The sequence below is a fragment of the Paroedura picta genome, chromosome 4, assembly GCF_049243985.1.
Source record: "Paroedura picta isolate Pp20150507F chromosome 4, Ppicta_v3.0, whole genome shotgun sequence".
In the NCBI taxonomy this organism is placed as follows: Eukaryota; Metazoa; Chordata; class Lepidosauria; order Squamata; family Gekkonidae; genus Paroedura; species Paroedura picta.
In genome coordinates, this window is record NC_135372.1 from 41,981,164 (window position 1) to 41,999,613 (window position 18,450).

Consider the following 18,450-nt stretch of genomic DNA (forward strand, 5'->3'; position numbering starts at 1 on the left):
GTAGGAATTTTCTATAAGTGTTTTTAAAGAGCGTGAACATTGCTTAATGCTTATCTTAGCATTTATGCTTTCCCTGCATAGTAAAGACAAGTGGGAGAGTTAAAATTCCAATGGTCTCTTGAACTCAGAATTCTTAAGCAACGGGTTCACGGAAACCAGGAAGGGACCATGCACACACGGAGTGTGTCCAAACAATCTGCAGCTTTCATATCCTATGTTAGCATCCAACAGCAGCCCAGCTCTCTGAGGATTTTCCATCCTGTTGTGACATAATGTCCCAGCTGCAGGCAGCTGAAATGTCAAAACCTCAGAAAACCTTCAGGATTCCTTTGGGGGGAAAATGGTCCTCAGAGGGTGTGGAGCGCTTGGGGCTTTAAAAGAAAATGTCCTTTTGTTCCCATAGTTAAAAAGCATTGCAGCTTTAACATGCACAAGAAAGAAGTGGGTGTGGAGATTCCAGTAACCATTTAAAAATGGATTCAGTTATCGAGGGAAATAGCTGAAGAACTGTCTACGTGGAGATTACCCCCTCCTCCTGCTTGTGTAGCAGAGCTTTGAAGAAGAAGAGTTGGTTTTTATACCCCTCCTTTCACTGCCCAAAGGAGTCTCAAAGCAGCTTATAGTCACCTTCCCTTCCTCTCCCCACAAGAGACACCCTGGGAGGTAGGTGAGGCTGAGAAAACTCTGAGAAAAACTGCTCTGTGAAAACAGCTCTATGAGAACTGTGACTGGCCCAAAGTCACCCAGCTGGCTGCATGTGGAGGAGCGGAGAATCAAAACTGGCTCACCAGATTAGAAGCTGCCTCTCTTAACCACTACCCCACACTGACTCTCTCTATACTAAACTGACTCTCTTTGGTTGAGACAGCTTGAATGAACATTTCCAGAGCAATGTGTTCATCCTAGGCTGATTCCATTGTGGATCCTGCTGAATTCAGATCAATTTGAACTCGGGTGTTCCTCTATTCTCCCCCCCCCCCATTGAAACAGAAAACTGTCTGCACGTAGTTAGGGAAGCTCAGAAGGGGGGGGGGCAAGTGCAGCAGGAACTTCTTTCTTTCTTTTCTTGAAAAGGCGGGGGGAGAGGATTGGAGACAGCATAGGAGGGAGAGAAAAAACAAGAGGCAAATCTCTGCTGAGAGAAGTTAGGGCTTCTGGAGCCTCTGCAGAGAAAAGTTAGGGCTTCCCCTTTAAGAGAAACCTTGCAGCTTGGGAACGATGAAGCCTTTGAACTGGCCAATCAGGGCTTTTCTACAGCATTGGAGGCTCCAGGCAGCTAGTTAGTTCAGGACAAGCAGAAAGCTGTATTGAGGGTTATATCCACTCCAGGATATTGCGGGGAAAGGTAAGGTCAACTCCGGATCAACCCTGCTTGTTGCAGAAGGAAAATTTAAATCGCCCAAAATCAAAATGGAAATCGCATTCAGTGTAGACTGCAGGGACTGAATCAACCTGGGATTGGAATAAAAGCTCTGTGCAGATTGAGCCCTAGTTTGGATTCCTGCAGAGAAGAACAGAACACTACTTTTCTGTAGCTACAAGGAATGCAACTAACCAAGACCCATTCTGACCATGGCCAGGTAACCTTGGAAGTAATTTCTAACCTGGATGTAATTCCCTCCAATTTGGAGCAGGAAACTAAATGGGCCAGAGCAGATTTTGGTTTTGGAGGAGGGGAGGTGGCAGTATAACGCCTCCAGCTACATTCTTTTTTAAATTTCCATGTCCACGCCATATTTTTTATCTTTAACAATTAACCTCTTGCAGCATGGGGAGACTGTTACATATACCTGGCCAAGATCTTCTCCGGACACAATAACTAGCCCACAAGATTGTTTCAATGCTTGAATGAACATTGCCAGCCTCCAGGTAAGGACTGGAGATCTAGGGCCATTCCACACCTAGAAAATGTAGTGAAAGGGTTCCCTCTTGCAGATGCTTTTATTTTTGACATTTTACACAACATTGTCAGCATCCAGTGTTCCATCAGCAAACCGGCAGCAATTACTCTGGCTAGCTCGACCTCCTGCAAGCTGGCATGCAGCCATCTCCGCTGCTCATGGGGCTGAGGGGGTGAGTTTTCTGGTGCCAGGCCTCCTGCGACTGGCCTGGTGCCACGGAACTGGGGGACTCAGCACTTGTGCCTGGTTATGTCTCTGGGTCCAGTTTGAGTCTACCTGCACTTTCTCAGCCTCTGAGCCTGGTCCTGCAGAGACTTTCAGAGGCTCAGGTTCTCATCCTGCAAGTGCAGCTTCAGGTTCCAGGATGGGCCCTGCATATACTCCGACTCTGTACCCGAAGAGTCCTCAGCTGTACCCAGCTGGGCCAAGACGCCTTGATCCATACATTAGAGCCGAGAGGAACAAGTGAGACGTGACATCATCGATATTTTTAGACACAGGTCTGTTATCGTTCTGTCTGGTTCTCCTCTGAATAGGTAAGGTCCTCTCGGCTGGCAGCTCGTGAGGAAAAAAAACTTTGCCTTCCCCCCTTCCTTGAGGGAAAGGCCGTTTCAAGGCAGCCTCGAACAGCATGGGTGTCTTTGTGACGGGAGGGCTGAAATGAAGCTGGTCGTAGCAAGAGGGAGGGTGAATTCTACCAGGCAATCACACCTTCCTTTCCAGGGAAAACATCCAACTTGGCTCTAGAATGCCTCCCTGCGAGCTGAAGATTGCGCGGAAGAAGAGACTCCCGAGCTCTGACGTACATCGTCTCTCACCCTCACAATGGGCCTGCTGTCAGGCCAGAAGAGAAGAAGCTTTCATGGCCTCATGGCCAAGGGTGGCCAAGCAGGTTTTGCAAGCCTCCGCAGATCTCTGCCTTGTTCACCTTCAGCTCTCTGAGAACAGCTGTCTCCCATCTGAGATCGCAAAGTGTTTCTAGAACAAATGCAAATGGGGCTAAATTTGGTTCACCTTTCGAGAGATCCTCATCTGGAGGTGGAAAACAAGAGCAAGCGGACAGATGAGTCAGTTGTGATTCGATTTGGGAGGCTTCCCTGACTGGAAGCTCTATTAAGCTGAGCTTTAAAAGCTTTGTGCTGATATCTGGGAGCAGGAGACGGGGAATACATCATGGCCTTGACAGGTGTTTGTAGTCAGATTTAGAATAATAGTTTTGCAAGAAGCTTCATTGCAGCACCCACCATTAATATTGTCCTTGGACTTTTGAATATGCCTCTTAACGGAGTGTTAACCTTTGGTCAAAGAGAGGGTAAATTTCATTAGCAATTGAGACCTCTCATGTCTGTCTTTCTTGTTTCATGATGTTTTTCGTTTATGTAGTCTGAGGGCCATTCCGCACGACTTCAATGTAGCAGAAGGCTTGCAAATTGTAAACACTACTAATTTGCAGTTCCACAAGACTTCGCACACAATATGCCACACTCCTGAAACAGTTCCACGAAAAGTGCTTTGTTGTAAGCGCTTAAAGGGAAATCGGGAAAAGTGGATTTACCCTCCAAAAAGCGCTACACTCTTGCAAACAATCTAGCGAAAAAGACCTGTGCGTTCCCATTGTTGCGGTTCCAACAAAGTCCCTCCCCCTGGCTCTCTCCTCCGAACTTCCGGCGAAGCGGTCGCCATTTTTTTTTTCTCGGAGCGAGCAGAAAGCAACGAACCAGCGAGCCTTCATTCACCCAGTGAGACTTCTCCGGCTACAGTCCCTCCACAGAAGTGCTTTAAAGCTCCCCTAAGTCCCCAAGCACAACACAGCCCCGTTTGCAAGTTTTTTTTCACTCGGAGGAGCGTGGTAACGATGATTCGCCAGCTCACACGCCACCTGCCAGCTAGATGGGTCTCTCTGTTGCAACGAATCAAGGCATATTCGTTGCAATGTGTGTGTGGTTTTTTTTTTTTTTACTTTGCTTAAAGGGAAAGGGGCTTTTCAGGAGCATGATAACAACCGCCCATTGGCTGTTTGTTTGATTGACGGCCAGGGGCGGGACCAAGCACAGAAAAAATCGCTTCCTTTCTAGCGATTTTTGCCAGACCAGAAACCTGTGGGAAACGAATGAAATGCTACTGGATTGCACTAAAAAAGCAGGTATGCGTAACGCCGAGATTGCACTTTTAAAAATAGTGTTTCCGCTTTGTGGGACCAATTGGCAACATTTGTCCTTGTACGGAAACACCCTGATTTTTCCCCCCAGCCAGGTGAATGGCATATTGGAAGCTCAAGAACATGAATACAGATTATTGCATATGCATAGTACCACCTGTCTGCATTTTAGAAAATACTGTGTGGAGGTTGTAGGAGTAATAATAAGGGTACAAATTAGCGATTGAGCTTTAGATTATATTTTTCAGGATATTTATAAGGAACTGTCAGAAAGGAAACTATTTTTGATAGGATTGGCATCAGCATAGCTGAAGAAGAAGAGCTGGTTTTTATACCCCACTTTTCACTACCCAAAGGAGTCTCAAAGCATCTTACAATCGCCTTCGCTTCTTCTCCCTCCCCTGTGAGGCTGAGAGAGCTCTGAAAAAAACTGCTCTATCAGAACTATGACTAGCCCAAGGTTACCCAGCTGGCTGCATGTGGAGGAGTAGGGAATCAAACCCAGTTCAAACCCAGATTAGAAGCCACTGCTCTTAACCACTCCACCAAGCTAGTAGGGCACCTGCCAGGGCCCAAAGCTTCTCGTGGGGCCACTGCCACGGAGCCCCCCCCCCCAGGACCTCCTCTACCAGCTGTCTGTACCACTGTTCCCAATGCCCTGAGTCATTGAGAAAGGGCACGTAGGTGGCACAAGCTGGTGGAAACTACATAAGCACTCCCAGCTGTATATTCTGGTGGCCAGGGAAAAGTCAGGGGAGAGGTGAAAGAAATGGAGCATGGGTGAGTGGGAGGACTGGCAAGGGGGAGATGGATGCACAGGACTGGGGTGAAAAGGAAGGCATGGGAGGCCTTGGGTAGGTGGGTAGGTGAGGTCCCTGGGCACTTTCGGCCCAGGGCCCCACAAACTTGGAACCAGCCCTGATTTTTGCCATAGATTTATAGCAAAGACAATGCTGGGAATCAAGTGCATTGTCAACAGGAAATAAAGAAGTGCCTTTTTTTGTACTCGCTTTTTGTGCTCAATGTCAAAGCAGCTTATAATCACCTACCCTTCCTCTCCTTACAACAGACACCCAGTGAAGTAGGTGAGGCTAAAACAGCTCTGAGAGTCACCCAAGGTTGCTACATGTGACTACATGTGGAGGAGTGAGGAATCAAACCCTGCTCCAGATTAGAGAACGCCACTCTTAACCTCTACACCAATCTGTCTGCCTGGTTGTTTAAGCCATGGTCAGTGGCTGCAAATGACCAGCAAGTAAAAGGAAATCTGGACTGAGGGCTAAACACCGTTTAATTTAGGATTGCCAGCCACCTGTGGGGGATAGGGGGTAGGGCTGCCAAATCCAGCTTGGGAAATCCCTGGGGAATTGGGGATGGAACCTGGGGGACCTCAGTGGAGTACAATGCCCTAGAGTCCTCCCTCCAAAGCATCCATTTTCTCCTGGGGAACAGATCTCTGTAGTCTGCAGATGAGCTGGGGATACCCAGGTCCAACCTGAAGGCTGACATCTGTACCCTCTTTGCACCAACCACCAGTCAGAGTGCCAAACTAACGTTAAAGTCACACTGAAATAAGTCTAGATAGCCAATCTTGTCCAGGGATGTCTGGATCTGTCCTGTCCCTCACCCCAAAGCTCAAGCACCTTGCCCAAAGAGAAATGTAGTTGGAATATCCCAGTACGGAAAGTTTCTTTAAATCTTTCCCAAATCTTAGGCTGCAATAACTGATCAAGTCATGGTCTGATATGGCCTAGTATAGTATCAGGATCAGAACTAGGGTTGCCAGTTCCTCATTGGGAAATTCCTGGAGAATTGGGGGGAATGGAACCTGGGGAGGGGGGTGACTTGTGAGTTATAATTTCATTTATTCCGCTTTCCAAAGCAGCCATTTTCTCCAGCGGAACTGATCTTTGTCCTCTGTAATCCCAGATCTCCAGCTACTACCTAGAGCAGGGGTAGTCAACCTGTGGTCCTTCAGATGTTCATGGACTACAATTCCCATGAGCCCCTGCCAGCATTTGCTGGCAGGGGCTCATGGGAAATGTAGTCCATGTACATCTGGAGGACCACAGGTTGACTACCCCTGACCTAGAGGTTTACAACAAAGATTACAGCATCCTAGTAACTGCACCTCCTACACAGCAGACGCAAAAAAGCATTTTTGTAAATTTATGAAGATACGTGTATACTAGAAATTATTAATATCTGTTTTTAGCTAGAGTGAAGACTTGGCTTTATTCAAACAAACAAAAATTTACAAAAACAACCAGCAATACAGTGGTGTAATAAATACACTTTCCTTATCTTCTATTTTAGTTTTCATTTCTGATCCAGTCCAGTGACCCTTTCTCCAAACCACCCATGCTCCTGTGTACTATTCTTTCGACTGTATATAGCTATAATATTCTTTTATCGTTTCTCTTTTTCCTTGCAGCTCCCTTGCTCCTCTGACATTAAAGGTCTTACATTGATTTGCACAGAAACAACAACAAAGCCCCCCCCCCACATCCTACACCAGGTAAATTAGCTTTCGGCTTGTGCGGCATCTGGATCAGCTTTGTGCCACTTTCCATTCATGCATACCAAGATAGATTCCTTTATTGTTCTGGTCTTTCAAAGCATATTTAATGAGTCTCCCAAGCTCTTCCTCCAGACTATTAATAGTCAAATAACAGCTTCGGGGGGGGGGGAGGAGGGAGAAGAAGACAATCTGACCAAAGTAAAGCATGTTTAAGTCTCAATGATTTCGGCAGGAGCAGTCAAAATATTTATTAGGCTTTTATTCTTTACCAGCAGTAAGAGATGCCTGTTTGTAAGCATGGGAAATGCAATAGAAAAGTAGAAGTGGCAGAGGGGGTATGTTTGTTTTGGTGTGTGGTAGGAAAGCCCCAATTGGGGTCCATCGTACAATTTCAGTAATGTCGAAAATGAAACGTCAGAATTTAAACTGTATGAATGTATGGAATGGGATCGTGGCATGTGTGTTGAGGGAGGGGGAGCATGTTACAAGTTTATCGTGTGCTCCAAAAAGTGTTGCTCATACCCTGCCTGAGAGATCTGTGATCAGAAGAAGAAAGCTGGGTTTTTGTACCCCACTTTTCACTACCCAGAGGAGTCTCAAAGCAGCTTACCCTTCCTCTCCCCACAAAAGATACGCTGTGAGGTCGGCAAGGCGGAGAAAGCTCTGAAAGAACTGTGATTGGCCCAAGGTCACCCAGTTGGCTGCCTGTGGAGGAGGAGTGTGGAATCAAACCCAGTTCTCCAGATTAGAGGCCACTGCACTTAACCACGACACCACGCTGGCTCTTGATTAGGATCTCCTGATTTCTTTCTAAAAGCTAAACGCATCCTCAGCCCTCTGGCCTGCTTCTATCCAGGATGTGGACACGGAGTTTGCATATCTAAATGCCCTTCTATGTGTTATAGGGGTGCCAGTCTCCAGGTGGGACCGGGGGGAACAGAGATCAGTTCCCCTGGAGAAAATGCCTGCTTTGGAGGGTGGACTCCATAGCATTATACCCCACTGAAGTCCCTCCCGGCCCCAAATCCCACCCACTCCCACAGCCTGCAGGTATTTCCTAACCCAGAGCTGGCAACCTTATTTGTGTACAAAACCCGTGTATTAGAAAGGCTAGTCACACTCATTTCCCAGTGTGCGGGATGGCTCCAGGTGGGTGGGGGCATCCAACCCCTCTCTCCCAAAGACCCTCACAGTGTAAAATGAAGCAGCCCAGCAATGATTTGCTTCTTAATCCTGCTGGCTCTTGACAGGCACCCAAGCAGCTGATACGGTTACGGCTGGACATTCCAAAACCCAGACTTGTCGAGCAGCGTCAATCCTCCAGCTGGCAATCTGCCATTGGCAGGGGTGAGGACAAGTTCAGGATTTCCCGGGGTGTAAAACTGGGTGATTAACATTTCCCTTGTCTAAATTGGCCTGTCATGTGAAGTCTCTACCTGATTTTCCTTTGAGCGTGAGCGCCTATCTGTGTGCTTGTTTCCTATGCAGCTTACCCTTAATGAGAAGCTTGAACGAGTGTCCAGAGCAGATAAGGGCTAATGAAAAGTAATTCCTAGGGTGTAAAAAACCACAGCTAACTAATTTCTTTCTCTTTTTTAAAAATAATGTTTTTGAAGTACAAAACAGACATCGCTTAGGACTGTGGTGTCTTTGAGAGGATGCAGAGATGACACCTCAAAGCGTTGTAGCGGTTAAAGAGCAGCAGGGTATAATCTGGAAAACTTGGTTTGATTCCCCACTCCTTTACACGCAGCCAGCTGGGTGACCTTGGGCTAGCCACAGTTCTCTTAGAGCTGTTCTCAAAGAGCCATTCTCTCAGAATTCTCTGAGCCTCACCTGTGTCCCAGGGGGTCTGTTTCGAGGATAGGATGAGAAAGGTGTTTGTAAGTCACTTTCGGGTAGAGGAAAACAGGGTATAAAAATCAGCTCTTCTTAATAGAATCATGGAGTTGGAAGGGATCTTCAGGGTCATCTAGTCCAATCCCCTCCACAATGCAGGACCCCCCCCCCCCCCGACTACCTGCCCCACCCACAGTGACCCCAATTCCATACCCAGATTATTCCCCCCTTAGAAAACCAGAATCCCTGGCCAGTCTGAAAATTTACCTCCTGACCCATTTCCCTGGGCATGCAAGAAAGGACCACAAGATATGCTCTTCTTCTTCTTCTTCTTCTTCTTCTTCTTCTTCTTCTTCTTCGATGATGGTGACTGACTTTTTCAGTACTGGGAGCTTCATCAACCACAGTCTCCAGCCCCATTTCATTTTCTGTCTTTCTGTTCCATACATGGTTGTCCCAAGAGATCCAGACAGTGTCTGCATTTGAGAATTCGTAAGCAGTCATTGACTAGTCTAGCTAGAATGATGTCAGAGTGTTGGACCAGAGTCTGGGTGATCTGGGTTCAAATGATGTTGGGCCCCTCTTGCGTCTAACTTAATTGCAAGAGTGGACTGTAGAAATAAAATAAGGGAGAGGGGAAATGACCTTGGAAGCTGCTGCTGGGTCCCCGTTGTGCACAAACGCAGGAAATAAATAAGACAGGATCATTAGTGTTTGATCTCAGAGATTTTTTTTTGTAAGTCTAGGCATTCAAAAATGTTGTGAATGGTAAACAGAGTAAAAACAATCTTCTTCAGGACAACTGGATCTTGCAAGTGATCACTACAGTGCATTGAAAGTGTATAATTCAGTGTGTGATCTGTGCAGCTAAAAAATAGCCTTGTATATCAGATTGGAACTACTTCTTTCAAGGGCCAATGCAGAATCTGGTGGGGTCTCAACTGGAAGTCTTGTAATCTGATCCAAAATATGTTTATTCAGATATTGTCCAACTTATTTAAGATACTTTTGATCCTGATAGTACTTCAGTCTACATCCATTGAACCAATGGACGTAGGCTGGAGTACACATTTCCTGTGTACTTATTAGGAGATCATAACAATTTTTAAGACAGCTAAAAAGAAGCTTTTGTCCCACTATCATTTTAGATCAAGTAGATTTCTCTGGGTTTTGAAACAATACAAAACATTGACAGAATCAAAGTCTAGATACAATTTGTTCCCAACTGCCTGTTGCTCTCTGGGAAAAAAACTGTGTGTGCCTGAGGGAGAAACAGTGAGATTCTGTCTTCACATGCTTTACACCAACCCTTTTCAACCTTTTGACCGTGGAGGACCCTATGAAATATTTCTCAGGCTTCCAGGAACCCCTGAAGTGGTGGCATGCCCCTTCAAAGAAGTGGGAGTAGAAATAAGATGTGGGACCCGGACAATCAATCAATCAGTCAATCAGTTAATCAATCACCATTTTTCAAAGAGACTAGGCCTGTAGAGCAATGGAGAAAAGGGCTACAAAGACGTCTAGTGATGTCAGGGGCCATACAAACTTCTGTGGAAGGCTATGTAACCCTGGGAGCTCTTGAGTAACCACATGGTTATCCAGAACTCTGGTTGAGAATCCCAGTTCTAAGGGTTTGAACCTATCAGTTTCTCTCTCTTATCTCACTTTCCCTCTAAATAATATTCATTTTACCTCCACATGGTGTTTCCCAGAAGGCAAGAGTATGCTCAGAGTTCATCATTCCATTGGAGGTGGTTCACCTGAGACCAACACATTCAATTCCTGAGATTGATGGTATAGGGAATTCTCTAAAGGAGAAATCCTGACAGATTAGGATTGCTACTCCTCCTCCCCGCCCCATCATCCATGACTGAAGGAGGATGGAGAACCCGGCAGGGGCTAGCTCTTTATGGGCGACTGTTTCTCCCTCCCTGGCCCAGGTTTCCATCATGCATGCCAGGTCCACTCTGTGCTCTGCAAAGTAGGTTTGCAGAGTAGAGGCTTTGTTGTGGATGGACCAGGCATTGCACAGCATCAGTGTCAGAGGCAGGTTATTCACCTTTGCCTCCACCCTAGTGACCCAAGAGATGGGGTGGAGGTTAGAAGGGGTCCAAGCATTACCATATCTCAAATTCCTTCTCTTGTCCAGCCTGATGAAATGTAATTACATTTCCATATTGCTTGATGATGTAGATCAGTGGTCCCCAACCTGTGGCTGTGGTGGTTGCGAAGGCCTTGGCACCGGGCCAAGCGAGCGAGAAACCCGCCCCCCGCAGCGAGAAACCAGGCCATGAGCAAATCGGCTGCCACAGTGGCTGATTAGCTTGTGGCCTGGCAAGCTTCTTGTGGCGGGGGGGGGGGAGAGGGAAGCACGGCCACTGGCACGCTGGCGGTGAAAACGTGCATGTGCGGCATGTCCACGCATGCACACATGTGCAGCAGGTCCTCGCATGCACGCATGTGTGCTTGCAGCCCCACTGGGCGCAAATGCACATGTGCAACGGTCCGTGCATCCACGTTTGTGCGGGGTTGCCACGCAAGTGCGGGGCCCAGATCGCCCTCCCCCACCTGTCTGCAACCCAAAAAAGGTTGCAGACCACTGATGTAGCCGTGCGCCATGCGCCGTGCGCGGCCAAAATGCACGTGCGCGGCACTTCTGCGCATGTGCACACGTGCGGAAGTGCCACACATGCGTGTTTTTGTCGCGCGTGCACAGCATGCGCGGCTGGGCAATCGCCCTCCCTGCTGCCGCCAGTCCGCAGCCTGTAAAAGGTTGCAGACCACCGCTCTAAAGTTGAGCCATTCCTCTTTACTGTAACATATGCCAATTGTCCCTGTATTTAAGTACCCATAAAGAACACTATCCCTATATTATTCCTAGTCTGCCTTTGGAAATGCTCTATTCAAGTGGGTAGTCGTGTTGGTCTGAAGCAGCACAACAAAACAAAACCAGTGTCCACCTTTAAGGTGCCACTGGACTCTGATTTTGTTTCGGAAATGCTGTCAATCTACCACAATCCGGATTACTACAACGTGCCATGAACACAAAACAAGAGCTCGAAATACATTCAGAGAGAACAATTCCGTTGTCTTTTTAAAACTGTGAATGTGCGTATATAATCTCCTAATTAAAATAAACTGAAATTTAATTTCCCAAGCATTTCTATGGTTTCCTGATATCCTAACACATGCTAAAGTGAGACCCAAAGACATTGATAGGCCTGCATTGAATGCCTTTTAAAATGGTTCCCTGTAAACTATATCCCTTTTCTATTTCACCTGGGTCTCTAGAATACAGATCTATGAATGCTGGACCAAAATAATCTTGGGCGCAAACGTCATGCACATAGACACACTCTGGCCGTGTTCTTGCTTCTCTTTGCTTCCCTGGTTCACTCCATATTTGCCTTGTAAACATTAGTGAATGCACTTGAATTGCAGTTATTTTACAAGTAAAGACAGATCCCATTGTTTAGTTAAACTTTATGCTGTTTTCTTAAGCAAAAGTGTCATGTTATTAACACATTCTGAAGACAAGCCTATGGCAGAATGTCTAATTTGTTTGAACACACACACACAAGGAAATGAAACTGTTTTATACTGAGTCAGACAATATGTCGATCAAGATCAGCATTGCCTACCCTGACTGGCAGCAGCGCTCCAGGCTTGTAGGCTGTGAAAGAGAGCCAGCTTGGTGTAGTGGTTAGGAGTGCGGACTTCTGATCTGGAGAGCAGGGTTGATTACCCATTCCTCCTCCACATGCAGCCAGTTGGGTGACCTTGGGCTCACCACAGCACTGATAAAGCTGTTCTGACTGAGCAGGAATATCAGGGCTCTTCAGCCTCACCTACCTCGCAGGGTGTCTGTTGTGGGGAGAGGAAAGGGAAGGTGATTGTAAGCCACTTTGAGACTCCTTCTAGAAGAGAAAAGCAGCATATAAGAACCAACTCTTCTTCGTTCTCAGTACCTGCTACCTGAGATTCTAGAAATATCAGGAAATTTGTCTGGGGTTTTCTGTTTTGAGGCCTTTATCATCACCTATACTGGTGGTCCCCAACCACCAGGCCACGGCCCGGTGCTGGGCCGCGAAGGCCCTGGCACCGGGCCGCAGCTCCTTCTCCCCGCTCCCCGCCCCCCACCCCGCAGTGAAAAACTTCCCAGGCTGCAAGCAAATCGGCTGCCAAAGCGGCCCATTAGCTTGCGGCCTGGCAAGCTTCTTTTTGCGGGTGGGGGGAGAGGGAAGTGCGGCCGCCAGTACAAATGCACATGTGCGGCAGGCACGCGCATGCGCGTTTGCGCCACGCGTGGCTGGAAACCCACATGCGCGGCACTTTCACACAAGTGTGTTTGCGGCCGCGCATGGCGCAAACACGCATGTGTAGATCTGCTGCACACGCGTGCATGCACGAAAGTGCAGTGCACGCGCATTTGTGGCTGTGCATGCGCGCTTGCGCATTGGCTGCCGTGCTTGCGCTTTTGACTAGCTGTGTGGGGTTCAACCTGGTATATTTTACATACAAATCAGATGCCATGCTACAAAGTCATGACCCTAACCCAAAACAAATGAATACGCTGCATAATAGGTAAATAATAATTTACCGGGGTATAAGGTGACCAGATTTTAACATTGGTTAAGTGGGACACCATTGACCGGAGGGTTCTTGATTAAAAATTTGGTCTATATGGAGCAACAAAAAGTTTCATAGAATGCATAGAATGCAAAAATAGTATTGTAATATATATTTTTTAATTTCAATGTAAGAACAATTTGCCAGGTACCCCCAGATGTCCCTCCAGAAGTGGGACAATCTGGTCACCTTAGTATACTGTAGTAGGGATCAATCCAGGTAATGATCCTTGCTGTGGACTGGAGGGGGGAATTGGGTGTATCCAGTACATACAGGTGTTCTTATTTTCATGATCTGTGAAATGAAAGACAGTATGAATATATGGGGCTAAGAAGAGCCCTGTTGGATCAGACCACTGGTACAGGTAGGCCAGCATCCTGGCTCACACATAGAAGCTGAGACCTTCCCCCGATGTTGCCTCCTGGGATTCACAGGTTTAATGCCTAAGAATGGAGCCACTGATACTCCATGAATCTAGTTTGGTGTAGTGGTTAAGAGCAGCAGCTTCTAATCTGGTGAGCTGGATTTGATTCCCCACTCTTCCACAAACAGCCAGCTGGGTGACCTTGTGCTAATCACAGTCATAATAGTGCTGTTCTCACAGAACAGTCCTGTCAGAGCTTTCTCAGCTGTACCTACTTTACAGGGTATCTTTTGTGGGGAGAGGAAGGGAAGGTGATTGTTAGCTGCTTTTTTGGGTAATGAAAAGCAGGGTATAAAACCAACTCTTCTTTTTGCCCTTGGCTTCTGAAAAGGTTGGAAGCTGTCTTAAAATCTAAGGCGATCTGTAAAAATTGGTCCCCTCAGCCTTGTGGGCCCTCCAAGGGCCTCTTAGCTCCAGCCTTCCTGACCCCTGGTCTCAGCCAGGCATTCTGGCTTCATATGTTTGTATTGTGAGGAAGTAAGGTGTAGTGAGGGAGCCAGTTTGGTGTAGTGGTTAGGAGTGTGGACTTCCAATCTGGCATGCTGGGTTCGATTCTGCGCTCCCCCACATGCATCCAGCTGGGTGACCTTGGGCTCACCACGGCACTGATAAAACTGTTCTGACCGAGCAGCCTCACCCACCCCACAAGGTGTCTGTTGTGGGGAGAGGAAAGGGAAGGCGACTGTAAGCCGCTTTGAGCCTCCTTCGGGTAGAGAAAAGCGGCATATAAGAACCAACTCTACTTCTTTTTCTTCTTTTTCTTCTTTTTCTTCTTTTTCTTCTTTTTCTTCTTTTTCTTCTTTTTCTTTTTCTTCTTCTTCTTCTTCTTCTTCTTCTTCTTCTTCTAAAAGAGGACAGTCTTTGGGGCATCTAAATGAGAAGGAGAAGAAAACCCTCATGCACTGTGTAGCTCTAATGGGATCATTAAGAATTCTCACCGAGAAGCCCATTTGGATCCCTTGATGTTAACAGACTGTATTGACAATGGTGTCTGCTGACGCAACATTTAACATCTAAGTATTTATCCACAGTGATTTGTTAGAGGGGGGAAAATCTTCAGATTCCCCCCGAGACCAACCCCACTTTCATTTTGAAAGAGAAGTGAAATTAATTTACTTGTCCTGTTCCCAATTAGATGTTTTGGAAAAACAAATTGCCCACAGTTCTGTTTCAAGCACGTATTTCACATTTGGTTCACATTCTTGGACTGTAGGATATGTCTGCTGAATTTAGGTCCCTGGAATGGTGCACAAGCATACTTGGTAAAAATAAACGAGCAAATCTAAGACCATGATAATTGCCTCAGCGGATCAAATCCACCGTTCACCTAGGTCAATACTATATTTCCGGTATTACCTATAGGAAGGTTATCAATAGAATGGTTGGGGGGTTGGAATCTATGCCTTATGAGGAGAGGTCGACAGAGTTGGGTACATGAAGTTTGGAGAAGGGAAAGGGGGGATAAGATAGATATGTTTAACTACGTAAAAGGAAGACATGTTGAAGAGGGGGCCAGCTTGTTTACTGCAGCTTTAGAGACTAGGAGCAATGGTAGATTCAAATGGGTAGCCGTGTTGGTCTAAAGTAGAACAATAAAATCAGAGTCCAGTAGCAACTTTAAGACCAACAAAGGTTTATTCAAGGCGTGAGCTTTCGAGTGCTTGCACTCCTAAGCTCACGCCCTGAATAAATCTTCATTGGTGCTTGCACTCGTAAGCTCTCACCCTGAATAAATCTTTGTTGGTCTTAAAGTTGCTACTGGACTCTGATTTTAGGAGCAATGGATTCAAATTACAGGAAGGGAGATGCCACTTAAATATTAGAATACATTTTCTGACAGTTCCTACCACATTGCTTGTACCCAGTATTGACTGTACTCCCTCTGAGTTACATATGTGGCAATCCAGATGAATCCCCAGCATTATGTGACATTTGGGGTTGAAATGCTCCAATTCTTTAGTTTTTTTCTCATAGGGAAAATGCTCCAACCTTCTGACTGTTCTTATCTGTACCTTCCACAGCTCTATCATTTTTAAATTATTTATTTGAAATGTTTTTAAGCTATCTCTTCAAGAATCTGCCCAGGGCGACTTTTTAGATGGGTTTTTAAATGGGCTTACCAGAATCACTCGCAGCATTCTAAATGTGGTTGCGGCATAAATTGATAAAAAGGCATTGTGATTAATTGGCTATCCCCCCCCCCCTTTTCTGTTTAGCCCAAGGACATTCGCAGGGCCATCCTAAGTAGAGCGACATTCTCCCAAGTCAATAGATTTAAGAAAGGTGTACCTGTGGTGTTTTTGCATGCACTAAACAATGCACTTTCAATGCGCTCTGTAATTGGATTTTGCTGTGTGAAATGGCAAAAGCAATGGGCAAACAGTGGCTAAAGTGGATTGAAACTGCATTATTTGGCAGGTGTGGAAGTGCCCTCTGAATATGTATCTATATTTTAAACGGTGTTTTGATTGCTGTCCTTCCCAGCAATGACCCACCTCGGTGGTCATCAACCCCCAGGCTGCGGCCCGGTACCGGGCTGTGAAGGCCACGGTACCGGACCACTGGCAGCCGCGCCTGCCTGCCCCCCCCCACAGCGATAAGGAAGGGAAGAGGCAGGCGTGGCCACTGGCACCCAGTGAGGCAAACGTGCATGCGCACAGTTGCTGCACATGCACGTTTGCGCCCCCTGGTGGAGAAAACGTGTGTGCGCGGAAACTGCGCGTGCGCGTATGCACGCATGAGCGGCACCCGGGTCGTCGGCTCTCCCCTCACCCCCGGAGGCAGTCCCTGACCTCAGAAATGTTGGGGACTGCTGACCCACCTGACAGGCAGGCGACAGCTTTGGGCTCAGTAGCAAAGGTCACCTGCGTGGAACAGAGTGGGACCAGGGACAGAACGGTGTGGCCAGTGTAGCCTCAGCAAAAGGGCAGGTTTGGCTACAGGGAGGCACTCGAGAAGCCTGAATGGAAGAACAAGGGCTCTCTGGGCCTAAGGCTGACTATAGAGAGCTGGTTGAGGAACTCGAAACAGGAAACAGGAGGGTGGGGCTTAGGTCCTAGACCAGGTGTGGTGTGTGGAGAATAAAAAGGGAGGAAGGGAAATGGAAGGGGGAGGGAGAAGGCACAGGAATGGAATACACAAGCCAGGCAGGGGGAGAAGAAGCCAGCTTACAGCATTGTGGCTCTTTTTCTGGCCACGGTGGTGTAACCCAAAGGTGAGTGAAATGAATTGTGCCTTCAGGTGCAAAAATTAACAAAACTACTTGTGAGTAATGAATGGTGAATGGGCTGATATTTTCAAGGTTCCATGGACCCTAAATACGTCATTCTCCTGCTTCCAGAAGTAACTGCAAGAGCCTAAATTTGGAGGAAAGGTGGCATATAAATGTTTGATATTAGATAGATAACTTAATTTTCTTCCGAATGGGAACTCTAAGCAGCTTTCTTCATTCTCCTTTCCTCCTGTCTATCCTCACAACAATCCTGTGAGGCAGGTTAGGCTGAGAGTATGTGACTAGCCCAAAGTCACCCAGCAAGCTCCCATGGCAGAGTGAGGATTTGCACCTGGGTCTCCCAAACCTAGCTGAATATCCTCCTGTTGATGATCCCCTGCTTCAAAGCTCTGGATGTTCTCATTCAGCAGCATGCTGTAATACATACTGAAAGCATTGGGGACAAACTCAAAGGCCTCCACGTGTTGTAACTTTTACAGAATGCAGCAACACACTCTCTCATTGCCGTACTGAGTGTTATTTGCAATTAAATTTCTGTTAGCTGGATTGTTTTAATTGAAGCAGGTTTCCTTGTCTTGAACTGTTCTCTCTGAACCTTCCCCTGACTGCAAAGTATCTCTATTTTAGAAGTGCAAAGAGTAAACACAGGGAGAACTCTGTTCGATCTATGTTCTGGCAACTGTTGGAATGAGAGATTAACCCTTTCTGTGTCCCCCACCCCCAATGCTGTTTTCCCAGCCTCAGTCACCACCACTGACCTGTGATTTGTCTCAGGGGAAACATACAAGTGTTATCAGGCTACTTGCATGTTTTTCCCCCTACACAGGACAGCAGTTCTGTGAGAGGGGTGATTGAGATCACAGAAATGGATAGGGAAGAAGGATTAACTTCCCTCCACCACAGTACATTTCTTATTCAAGTCAGACCTTTCCATGAAAAATAACCCCAGTTGTTCATGGGACCTCTGACATCACATCTAGCTTGATTCTATTGGTATTTCCACTGCAACTCTTCAAAGTACTGAAAGAAGCTGACCAGGCCATGCTAAGTTTTGTTAGCATGTTATCTGGAAAACACATAGAGCCCTGCCAAACCTGATTACCTGCTATGGCTCCTGCTGCAAGGGGAAGAGAGAGACAGAGACACACTGCAAATGACCCTTGCTACCTGCCTGCTGCAAGAGAGAGATCTGCGCCTGCTGGTGTCCCTTGGGTCCTAGCACCCATTGCGTTCCTGGTTGCAATGGGCTTTCTTGCTAGTATATATAAAAAACAATTTATTGTTGTACCTTGATATCCTGCATAAGGTTGTCCAGCTGAGCTGTTCTGATTGGTGAGGGGCCTTATTCATTTATTTATTATATTTTATTATGTTTTTATTTACCGTATTTGCCGGCGTATAAGACGGCTTTTTTCCTCTGAAAAACATGCCTCCAAGTGGGTGCTCTTATACGCCGGGTGCTCTTCTGGCGAGCGGCGGTGGGCGGCGAGCGGCGAGCGGCTCCCCCCCACTGGGTGAGCTGCGCCGGCGGGCGGCGAGCGGCGAGCGGCGGCGGGTGGCGGGGAACGGCGAGCGGCGGTGAGCGGCTCCCCCCCACTGGGTGAGCTGCGCCGGCGAGCGGCGAGCAGCGGCGGGTGGCGGGGAGCGGGGAGCGGGGAGCGGCGGCGAGCGGCGGCGAGCGGCTCCCCCCCACTGGGTGAGCAGCGCCGCGGGCGGCGGGCGGCGAGCGGCGAGCGGCGGCGGGCG

The 18,450-nt window shown here is 47.3% G+C and overlaps 1 protein-coding gene across 2 annotated transcripts in view; it reads left to right on the forward strand.

Annotated features, from left to right (window-relative positions):
* Positions 1–18,450, forward strand: part of C4H1orf21 (chromosome 4 C1orf21 homolog) — a 271,997-nt gene that overhangs the window by 83,784 nt on the left and 169,763 nt on the right. Inside the window, exon 1 of one of the 2 annotated variants that reach the window (XM_077332647.1) lies at positions 16,666–16,686. The exons of the other annotated variant lie outside the window; for it this stretch is intronic. The gene's annotated coding sequence lies outside the window, so the exon portion shown is untranslated. Of the gene's footprint in view, positions 1–16,665; positions 16,687–18,450 lie in introns of those variants that run through there. 2 annotated transcript variants of the gene reach the window in all.